Source organism: Berghia stephanieae, chromosome 6 (assembly GCF_034508935.2).
Source record: "Berghia stephanieae isolate SIO BIC M18660-M18661 chromosome 6, UCSD_Bste_1.3, whole genome shotgun sequence".
Classification (NCBI taxonomy): Eukaryota; Metazoa; Mollusca; class Gastropoda; order Nudibranchia; family Aeolidiidae; genus Berghia; species Berghia stephanieae.
The window spans coordinates 26151708-26163821 of NC_088365.1; the positions used below are offsets into that span (position 1 = coordinate 26151708).

General features: G+C 37.3%; 1 long non-coding RNA gene and 2 other non-coding genes across 3 annotated transcripts; all 3 read left to right on the plus strand.

Moving 5' to 3' along the window:
- The first annotated feature begins 1620 nt into the window (after positions 1-1620).
- On the plus strand, positions 1621-2703 carry LOC144975661 (uncharacterized). Its single transcript, XR_013645963.1, has 2 exons — positions 1621-1746; positions 2282-2703. It is a non-coding gene; the product is annotated as an uncharacterized LOC144975661 (long non-coding RNA).
- A 4537-nt stretch (positions 2704-7240) lies between these two features.
- Trnag-gcc (transfer RNA glycine (anticodon GCC)) lies at positions 7241-7311 on the plus strand. Its single transcript has one exon. It is a non-coding gene; the product is annotated as a tRNA-Gly (tRNA).
- A 2044-nt stretch (positions 7312-9355) lies between these two features.
- Positions 9356-9426, plus strand: Trnag-gcc (transfer RNA glycine (anticodon GCC)). The gene has a single exon. It is a non-coding gene; the product is annotated as a tRNA-Gly (tRNA).
- The last annotated feature ends 2688 nt before the right edge of the window (positions 9427-12114 follow it).

The following is a 12114-nucleotide window of genomic DNA, read 5'->3' on the forward strand; positions in this document are numbered from 1 at the left end:
ACACATCGCCGACAGATTCTAGACATGGGACACAACATACCTTTCAAAGGACATGTGGGAATCGCTGCCACAACGGAGCGCATCTCAGCCCACTATTTCTGGCCTGGTATTTCGGATGACATCAAGAGCCATATAAAGTCATGTCAAAAATGCCAATGGAAACCAGATCAAACAAACACAGCTCCAGTAACCTTAGGTTCGATTAGGACTGTAAACACTCCCGTTCAATACACGGGCGCAAACATCATGAGACATTATTCACGCACAAAGAGACGGAATAAAAATGATCTCAAGCGATGGAATCAAGATGATACATGTAAATGGACTCACAAGGTTTCACGAAATTGGAGTCAGAATGATACCAGGAAACGCAGCAAGAATGTTTCACACAATCTGGATCAAAATGAGGCCAAGAAACAGAATCCAAATGTATCAAAGATATGGAATCAACATGATACCAAGAAAAGAAATTAAAATGATGCCAAGATAAGGAATCATAATGTTGCCAAGCAACGAAATCAGGGAGGAACAATAACTCCTGAATTTAAAAATGTTGGACAAACCAGGAACGCTTCACACTGCGAGAACGCTTTCTGCGCTATAAAAAGGACTCTGACGTCACTACCCGTGCTGCGCTTACATGACACCAACCAACCTCTCATTCTGAGGACAGACGCAAGTAAAATTGGAATAGGCGCATCGTTACTTCAACCTGACCTCGATGACCCTACAGTCCTTCACCCTGTTGCTTACGCAAGTAGAAAATTATCGCCTGCGGAACAAAGATACTCAACAGTGGAGCAGGAATGTCTTGCCCTGGTATGGGCCATACAAAAATACCAAATATACCTTTATGGAGGTCACTTCACTGTTCAATGCGACAATCAGCCACTTCTATTTCTGGCCACAGCTCAACAATTAAACGCTAAACTCATGCGTTGGTCGCTAATACTACAGCAATTTTCGTTCCATGTGGAATTCATCAAAGGCACTGATAACCATGGAGCCGACTTCTTAAGTCGCCATCCGGTATCCGATGACGCCACAACAGCATAACCGTACTTCCAGTACTATCTTATTGTCCACGTTTCTCAGATGATTTTAAACTAGACTTAATTTTAATCTCACAAGGAGATTTTTCAAGAGGGAGAGAATGTGACGAGCGATTTTCTTTCACTGCGTGATTTCTTTATCATTCGTCATCGTCTCGTTCAAATCCACTTCAAACCTAGTGGACGAGACATATATATTTGCCAAGGCAGATAAACACCTCAAGTAAGATAATCAAAACATGGACAGCCTTTTTCCAATAAAGCTCCAAATCTTTCTAACGGAAATTCTGGTCATTAGGTGGGAAACATTTCCATTGTATAACAGAACACTCACTTTCAGCTTAAGGCTTATTTACCTGTTCAAATTGTCTGCCCATTGTATTCATGCCACCTGCTAATTACCTTTTCCAAACAAGTCGCCATCGTGCGTATGCCCTGAGGTCTTGTCTCGTTCAAGAGTAGCTCAAATTACAATTAAGGTCTAGCTCTCCGGTAATTCTCCGTTATTCTTTCTTACCAAAGCATCTGGATATCATTGGCCACCTAAAACAGGAAGATTCTTCTGATTGGCTATTTTCGTTTCACAAAACCAAATTCATATCTGAATCTGATCACACACACGCTAAGAAGCCCACGAGAAAAGAGCTATCTCTCCAATTTCAAACTTGTAAAAGTTTGTCTATCTCGGCTGGAGGTAAAATGAATTATTGGTTAACATTCAAAGTGGAACGAGATATTACTCTGAATTCAATTTAATCTATCTATTATTAATATTATAGTTCGTGTATATATTTTAATTGTGCTATTCCATGGATGTTCGTAAGTTGGAATACCTGTACAAAACCATATCTATATGTATCTTATTTTATAGTTAACAGTTGTTTATGATCTATGTTATTATTTCATTTATATTCAATATGTATATTGCTTGAATGTCTGTACCCCACCGCCAATCGCCGGCCACACATCATAACCTCAATTATAATTAATAAAAATAAATAAAGAAATACCAGGGACACAACCCTGTTAAATTCTCATCATGTAAGATAGCTCGACTGTCAGTTGATGTTTAAAACATATACTAACTCCCATTATCATGAAGTTACTGCTTCTCCTTGCCTTTGTCGGCAAATAAAGGCTATTATGATGTGTCGCTCAAGGACGATTCGGTGGCGAAAGACAAACTCGATTGGCTCTAAGACCTTGTTGTTTTAACTCTTAAATTGAAGGTCCTTGTCCTGATCCTGAGTCCTGGCCATTTTCCTGGTCCTTTTCCGTGTCGTTGGAGCACCCAGTTGTGCCGAATCCCTGCATCCCAGTCCTTGAACAGCGGTAAACCCCTGATGTCAGCCTAACTACAACACACTGTTGTGATGTCCAGAAAACTCTGCAAAGCAGGCGCCAACCCTGGAACTAGCTGATACATTTGCCTCAGTCAAGCAAGCCGGCGGGATAAAGATAAGCCAAACGGGCTTATACCATTTTCAAATGTATTTTCCACAGACACATATGATTATATCAAAGTAACAAATAAATATATAATAGATTAGATCCACTCAATTAGAGCTATTCTTCCTGATATTAAATAAATACTTATTCTTTCTATCTTTTCCTGTAACAATCTAATTAAACTTTATGTATAGAATTGTTATTATTGCATTGGGCGTTACTTTTGTCTTGACTCACTTGTTATCAATACAATTAAGTTATAAGGGACCCTAAGGCAATTCTTAATCACCCCTAGATTAAACCTGAGCCGTTTGTGATATAGGTTGAGTGGTGCAGCTGGTAACGAAAGCCATAGCGCGCATACTAGTTCGAATCCAGACCATTGAGCTATCGGTTGGACTCGATCCCACAACAATAACACCAACCCGTCACACTTACCAATATGACAAGTCAGCAGGCACTGATAAAGATCTGTAAAAGTGCGTATGAAACAGTGCCGGACAAAGCAAGAAAGAAAGATTACAAGAAAAATAAGAAAAACATCCCAAAAACTCAGTCTTCCCCGAATGGAGATCGAACCTAGACACCTCCTGATTATCGGTAATGGTAATGGTCTGAGGTTCGATCCCTTGTCGAGGAAGACTCATTGTTTTGTTGTTTTTCTTTTATTTGTTTGTTTGTTTGTTGTTGTTGTTTTGCTTTTTTTTTGTTTTTTTTTGTTGTTTTTTATTTTTATTTTTTTTTTTTTTGGGGGGGGGGGGGTGTTCTTGTTTTTCTTCCTTGCTTTGTCTGATACACATTTTCAACCTTCCGTTTTTTTCAAATATTGAGTTTATGATCTTCAATTTTGCAAACAAACAAACAATCAAAAATATAATTCTTAAAACATTAAATTGTTCTCGAGATGCACTTATAAAGGCGAGCGATCCCTCTCGATAGTAACGATTACAATTTATTTCGCTATTAACGGCCAGGTACTCATTTTACATCTGAGTACGGTGAGATAATGTGAGTAAGGAGTCTTTTCCAAGTATGTAACTACTCTCCGAGCGAGCTCGAACCCAGGACCTTCCGATCCGAAAGCGATTGTCATACACAAGACCACATAGCCGCCCAGATGTCCACATTTGGACATTTCTGAGACTTGAGGGATGTTGTCAGGGAGCTAAACCTTCCCTCTTGATAATATAAAATATAATTTACCTTTCTTTTTATTTTCCAACTACATTCATGCTTGAAGATGAATTCAAAATTGTATTTCTTTAGATAACCATGCAACTCGGACGGTCGTCATACTGGCCGTGATTGGTTGATATAGGAAACTACACATGTTTTACTATCGATGGTATGTGTCTTAGTAAAATACCCACTGTTCTATCGCTTAATCAATAGATAGTATGCGCTTGGCTAAGAAGCTCACAACATTGCCATCCGGAAGTATAACGGTCCAACACACAAAAATGAACGTTAATAGTCTGGTTAAAAAAAACAGCAACAAAGTCAACTTCGTTCTATCTATAGATAGAATGCGCTTGGCCAAGGAGTTCACAACATTGCCATCCGGAAGTATAACGGACCAACACACAAACTCTGTGTAACCATGAACTTTTATAGTCTGGTTAATACAGTTTAGTGAGAACAACTCACAAACGCGGATGGCAAAAACAACAACAAAGGCCTGAGTGACGTCATCTGCATACTATCTATAGATAGTATGCATTTGCTGTGAAGCTCATAACATTGCCATCCGGAAGTATAGATAGAACGAGGATGACGTCACTCTGGTCTTTGTTATTGGTTTTTGCCATCCGCGTTTATGAGTAGTTCTCACTAAACTGTATTAACTAGACTATAAACGTTCAAGGTTACACATAGGTTTGTGTGTGTTGGCCCGTTATACTTCCGGATGGCAATGTTATGAGCTTCTTAGCCAAGCGCATTCTATCTATAACGGACGAACACACAAAACTCTGTGTAACCATGCACTTTTATCATCTGGTTAATACAGTTTAGTGAGTATTACTCATAAACGCGGATGACAAAAAACAATAACAAAGACGTGGGTGACGTCATCTTCATTCTATCTATAGAACCAACACAGAAAACGATGTGTAAACTTATTCGTTTATAACACGATCGAGAAAATCGTGCGATAACTAGTCACCCATTTGATGGTATGATCAGAGAGAGGTCGATTTCATTCACGTTATTGATTATAAACAACCAACTATGTTTGTCCGAGCACGTGTGAAGGTGTGTCATAAATTCCATATTTTGATTGGTCAAAAATCTACTGGTTAATTAGAAGGAATAGCTATAACGAAGTTGACGTAACTCAGGTCTTTGTTATTGTATTTTTCGCCATCCATTTTTATGAGTAATACTCTTCAACAGTCGTAACGTCACTTCCTTCCTTATGACGCATGGTAACTTAGTAACACTGGCTCTAAACTATCGGAACAATGGCGGACGCACGTATGAAATATTTCCCCGGCGAGCATAAAAGCGAATCCAGACGAAAAAAACCCCATAAATTTGATCATGTTTTGACTTTTACACATTCTGATCACAAGGCATATGAAAAGTGCTAGCCGGCATGAAGAATAAAAAGTAATGATTTTCTTTGTTTAGAAGCAAGATGGCCGCTGTTGCCGGGCGGCTTGACATCAGACTACTGAATCCAATTCTCACTAAACTGTATTAACCAGACTATTAAAGTTCAAGGTTACACATAGTTTTGTAGTGTTGTGGTCTGTTATATTTCCGGATGGCAATGTTGTGATTATCTTAGCCAAGCGCACATCATCTATACCTTTATATTCCATAATGCCAAAACAGGACCGGTCTGAAATTTGAAACTAAAAATGCTATTTTTTAAAGATAATGAATTTAAAAATGCGCTTCATTGGAAACGTTTTGCTTCAAAAACATATTTACACGACTGAGCATTCATAATGCGTCAATGATAAGAATGTTAGTTTGTTTTGTATTTGTTTATTATTTACCTTGGGTTATCAGACCTTCAAATAAGTACACGTCGCTGTGCGTGTAAATGGAACCAGAAACCTTACATGACGAATGCCCTTAGCTCTTGACCTCATGACCTTTCAATTCACCCGAAAAAAAATTGTTTATCTGCAACGAATGAGTGTTTCTTTTTTATTTGGTTATTGTTACACTGGTTTATCAGACCTTCAAATAAGTACACGTTACTATATGCACGTAAATGGAAACAGAAACCTTACATCTTGCGCGTGACGAATGCCCTTAGCTCAAGACCTCATGACCTGTAACCTTTCAATCCACCAGATCCGACTAATGAGTGACCAGCAGCAACGGTGGACATTTCTACCCATAATGCCATGCTGGTGTCATTGACCCCAGCACGTGAACCGATCGGTCAGTCCGTAATAGGCTGGTGGTCAAAGGGAGGATTTGTCACTATTTCCTTTTTATTCTAGAGTTTCACTTCCTGGTCATCCATAATCACCCAGAACATAACGGTCAATTCAACTCAGATGTTTCAGTTTGGTAATTAGAAATATCAATTATTAGATAGATAAATAAATAAACTAACACTATTTATTGAGCACCAATCTCCATCGAACGCTTTACAAGACATAGATAATATGAGAATTTCAAGAAAATGAAATGTTACAATTAAAATTTGAAGAAAATGAAATATTACAATTTTAGGAAAATGAAATGTTACACTTTTAAGAAAATGAAATGTTACAATTTTAAGACTATGAAATGTTACAATTTTAAGAAAATGAAATGTTACAATTTTAAGATTATGAAATGTTACAATTTTAAGACTATGAAATGTTACAATTTTAAGACTATGAAATGTTACAATTTCAAGAAAATGAAATGTTAATAGTGTAGATGATCTATTAAGTCATGTTGATACCAACCGAATATGAAGAACGTGGTTTTTAAATATTAAGGAAAGTTAGTCTAAAATATTCTAAAATATTCTGTCTTCAGTTTAGACTTGAAGCGCTCAATAGTATGAACACTTACGGTAAAGACCGAGAGAAAATTTCATTTTGATGGTGCTGCATAATGAAATACACAGTCAAAAATGAAAAAAAAAAAATAATTTTTTCATTGAGCTTTCATAAGCGCAATATTCATTAAACGTGCTCAAAGCGCTTCACACGGTATTGATATTATCATTCATTAATTTTCGTCCTGCAAAGAGGATAAATGAACAACTGCTAAATTCATTGAACATAATACATAGTTCCATTTTAAACGTGCTTATTAAATAAAATTATATAATATACCATGGCATTTGATTGTATTTTAATAATTGAAATTAATTATTTTAAAAAAAAAACCACCAGTCCAGCGTTTTCTTAAAGATGCAAGGGGTTGGGGGTGGGGGTGGGGGTGGGGGGGGGGGGAGTGTTCATCTGCTCGGTGGCCGTCGCTCATCACAGGTCGTCTTGGTTTTGGCGTTCGTTTTTAAACGCCTTGAAATGAACGACGTGTGTCAGGCGAAAGGTTAAAAACCAACCACGTGGGCGGACGTAGATCGACTGGCCTCCATTTTATTGCTCTAAGGAAACGATAATAATAGGAACACAGATGCACGGAATGAGGCCCGGAAATAAAAAATGAAATAAATGATAATACTCAGCGAGAGAAGACGTATTATGTCAATTCTGCATTATGCTGTATTTAGTTCTTTAGTTTGGATATGTATTATTCTTTACCTTCTTGAAATTGACGCAACGGTGGTCTAGTGGAAGAATACTCGCCTGCCACGCGGGTGACCCGGGTTCGATTCCCGGTCGTTGCAGAAGTTTCTTTTTATTCCAATTTTTTTTCTTCAAGCCGTTGTTTCGTCTTCTATTTCTTTTGTAGTCTTCTCTCTTTGGGTTGTTTTTTTTTTTTCGTTCTTTTCTTTCTTCCTGTCTTTTCTTTATTTCTTCTCTTGTTTCCGTTCATTCCTTTTTCATTTTCAAAATATAAAATAATTTTCTTTCTTTATGTTTTTAAAATTTGAATTAGATCTTTGAGGTTTTTACTCTTTTTTTCTCTTCTGTTTTGTTTTATTCTTGTTTTGTTTTTATGTTTTTTTTTTATTAAATGTTTTTGTTTTATTTTTGTTATTATTTAAAAAAAATTTTTTTTTTTTTTTTGGTTTTGTTTTGTTTTGTTCGTTTTTCAATTGTTATATATTTTGTCTTACTTTTTGTTTTGGTTTGTGTTTGTAGTTCTTGGTGTTTTTATGTGGTGTATTTATTTGTTTTGTTTTGTTTTCCTTTGCTTTGCTTTGTTTGTGTGTTTGTTTGTGTCCTTGTTTGTTTGTTTGTGAATTTGTTTGCTGTGTGTTTGTTTGTGTGCTTGTTTGTGCCTTTGTTTTTGTGTTTGTGTGTCTGTGTCTGTCTGTGTGCCTTTGTTTGTGAGTTTGTTTGTGTTTGATTGTGTCTTTGTTTTTTATGTGTTTGTTTGTGTATCTGTTTGTGTCTTTGTTTGTGTTTTTGTTTGTGTGTTTGTTTGTGTCTTTGTTTGTGTGTTTGTTTGTGTTTTTGTTTGTGTGTTTGTTTGCGTCTTTGTTTGTGTGTTTGTTTGTGTGTCTGTGTCTTCATGTGTGTCTTTGTTTGTGTTTTTGCTAGTGTCTTTGTTTGTTTGTTTGTTTGTTTGTTTGTGTGTTTGTTTTAAAAACTAATATAGCTCCTTTTCCTAGACCTCAACGATATCTTGCTTCATAGTTCTTCTCATTCCGCCAACTTTCAACAGAAAACTCATAAAATATTTATTTTATGATCGAGAATTTATATGTTTGATTTAGAACAATTATCAATTGATGCTATGCTATGCTAACTAAAATACTCAATATATCAGCCAGTTAGATTAAACAAACCATTACACAAAACTTTGTTTAACCGTTAACGTTCATAATCTGATTAAATATAATTTAATGAAAACTAATCACGAAAATAGCTGTCTAATAATAAAAATAAAGAGCGGATGACGTCAATATTGTTCCTTCTCTAGGCAGAACGAAGTTGACGTCACTTAGGCCTTTGTTGTTTTGGGTCTGTTTGTTTTTTTTGTTTTTTAAATTTATTTTTGTGTTGTTCATTTTTGTTTTTTGTTGTTTTTTTATTGCTTGTTTTCTTTTTTTTTCATCCATGTTTATGAGTAACTCTTACAAAATTGTAATAAACCAGACTATAGATAGTATGCAGATGACGGCACTCAGGCCTTTGTTATTGTTTTTGCCATCCGCGTTTGTGAGTTGTTCTCACTAAACTGTATTAACCCGACTATAAACGTTCATGGTTACACAGAGTTTGTGTGTTGGTCCGTTATACTTCCGGATGGCAATGTTGTGAACTCCTTGGCCAAGCGCATTCTATCTATAAACGTTCATGGTTACACATCGTTTTGTGTGTTGGTCCGTTATAGATAGTATGCAGATGACGTCTCTCAGGCCTTTCTTATTGTTTTTGCCATCCGCGTTTGTGAGTTGTTCTCACTAAACTGTATTAACCAGACTATAAAAGCTCATGGTTACACAGAGTTTGTGTGTTGGTCCGTTATACTTCCGGATGGCAATGTTGTGAACTCCTTGGCCAAGCGCACTCTATCTATACTGCCGGATGGCAATGACTGTTGTGGTCGGTTTTATCCGGGTTTCGGATGTTATGAGTAATTTACCTAAAGCATAACATCAATTATGCAATGGCGCTTATATAACCTAAATGTGTTGCAAGCGCCGTAAAATCCTTAAAAACAAACAAATCAATTACGCAATATCTGTCTATTGATTTATTTAGTTGTTATTTATTTATTTTTTTATTTATTTATAGAGCTCTTTACTACATGGAAAGCAAGCAACGGTGGTCTAGTGGTAGAATACTCGCCTGCCACGCGGGTGACCCGGGTTCGATTCCCCGTCGTTGCAGATATTTTTTTTCTTTCCTCCACGACTTTCGTGTCAACTTCTATCATTTTCTCCAAACAGCGCGATTCTGCCATCAGCGGGACATTTTTTTTTTCTTCTCCTTTTCTCGAAATATCCCTCGTAATGACGCATGGTAACTTAGAGATTATGCGCTTGGCTAAGAAGCTCATAACATTTCCATCCGGAAGTATAACTGACCAACACACAAAACTGTGTGTATCCATGAACATTTATAGTCAGGTTAATATAGTTCAGTGAGCATTACTCATAAACGCGGGTGGCAAAAAAAAAAAAAAAACAATAACAAAGACCAGAGTGACGTCATCTTCGAACTATCTATTAGCTGGTTCTAAACTATCGGAACAATGGCGGACGCCCTTATGAAATTCTTCTCCGACGAGCATGTGTGTGTGTGTGTGTGTGTGTGTGTGTATGTGTGTATATTGAGTAACGAATTTGCACCTGCCCTCACACATTTGTTCAAACTCTCTCTTGAAACGGGAGACATACCAATTGTTTGGAAGCGCGCTCTTGTCCAACCCATCTACAAGAAAGGTGATAGAAGCAGGGCTCAAAACTACCGTCCAATTTCATTAACCTGCATTTGCTGCAAACTGTTGGAGCATATAGTGAGATCCTCAATAACTGAATATCTCGAAACTAACAGTATTTTTTGTGATGAACAGCACGGATTTAGGAAGCACCACTCATGTCAAACTCAACTTCTATCATTAACACATGATCTGTCAGCTGCTATTGATAAAGGTGGTCAAATTGATCTAGTACTACTGGACTTTGCCAAGGCCTTCGACAAGGTCCCTCACCATCGGTTAATCCAGAAATTGTATGACGTTGGTATCAGGAACAAAACCTTACAATGGATTGCAACTTTTCTGGACAATCGCACCCAACAAGTTCTTGTCGACGGCGAGACTTCCACTATCGGGATGGTGACATCGGGCGTACCTCAGGGCTCAGTCCTTGGGCCCGTCCTATTTTTAGTGTACATAAACGATCTTCCACGAGGTATAAGGTCAAAAGTGCGCCTCTTTGCTGACGACACAGCATTATATAATCAGATAAAAACAACAGACGACTGCAAAACACTAAATGACGATCTAGCTAAATTACAAGAATGGGAAACAATAAATCAAATGGAATTTAACGTATCAAAGTGCAATGTTCTAACCATCACAAATAAGAAAGCACCTATAACATTTGAATACCAACTTCATGGTCAAAACCTGGAACATGTAAAGACAGCAAAATACCTTGGCATTGAGTTTGCTAAAAACCTCAAATGGAATGACCACATATGTCACCTGGCTTCAAAGGCAAATCAAACAAGCGCTTACATCACCCGCAATTTAAAAAGATGCCCAATCACAACTCAAACCCTTGCTTTTAAAACTATTGTTAGACCAATTTTGGAGTATGGCAGCTCAATTTGGGACCCATATACAAAGAAAAACATCGACACCTTAGAAAACATCCAAAGAAAAACAGCAAGACGCATCACAAACACATTCGATCCTTTCTCAAGTGCGTCTGAAATATCACAACGGATTGGCCTTGAACCTCTGGAAAAGAGAAGAAAGATAGATAAACTTACATTGTTCCACAAGATCTACTACAAAAATTCGTGCCTTAAACTTCCAAACGACAACAAAGATATCGGCACAAGAAATACGAGGGGACACACAGCAAGAGTAACCATCCCAACATCAAAAACAGACGCCCACATGTATTCGTTTTTCCCTTCCACTGCCCGACTATGGAATAGCCTCCCAGCTGAAGTGGCTGAAAACGGTTGCCAACATGCCTTCACGCGATTGCTGGAGTTCACAACGTGACTTTTTAATCTATGTGGTTTTAGTATTATGTGCAGAGTTTTAGCAAGTTTAAAATGTAAAACACTACAAACTGTGGAGTGATCCTCGACAATATTGGAGGTTTCCACAAGACGAAGAAGAAGTGTGTGTGTGTGTGTGTGTGTGTGTAGGTGTGTGTGTGGGGGGGGGGGTAAAACAACATCTGTATGTGGACCAAAGGACTATGATTTGTGCCAAGTGATTTATCAAAACACGGCCTCGTGTACATTGTCCACGTTACGTTAAAAACTAAGATTATATATATATATATATATATATATATATATATATATATATATATATATATATATATATAAAGATCTATAGATAGTTCGAAGTTGACGTCACTCAGGTCTTTGTTATTGTGTTGTTTTTTTTTTTTTGCCATCCGCGTTTATGAATAAATCTCACTAAACTGTATTAACCTGCCTGTAAACGTTCATGATTGCACACAGTTTTGTGTGTTGGTCTGTCATTTTCCCGGATGGCAACGTTATGAGTTTCTTGGCCAAGCGCATAATATCTATAGATAGAATGCGCTTGGCCAAGGAGTTCACAACATTGCCATCCGGAAGTATAACGGACCAACACACAAACTCTGTGTAACCATGAACTTTTATAGTCTGGTTACTACAGTTTAGTGAGAACAACTCACAAACGCGGATGGCAAAAACAATAACAAAGGCCTGAGTGACGTCATCTGCATACTATCTATAGATAGTTCGAAGATGACGTCACTCAGGCCTTTGTTATTGTTTTTGCCATCCGCGTTTGTGAGTTGTTCTCACTACACTGTATTAACCAGACTATAAAAGTT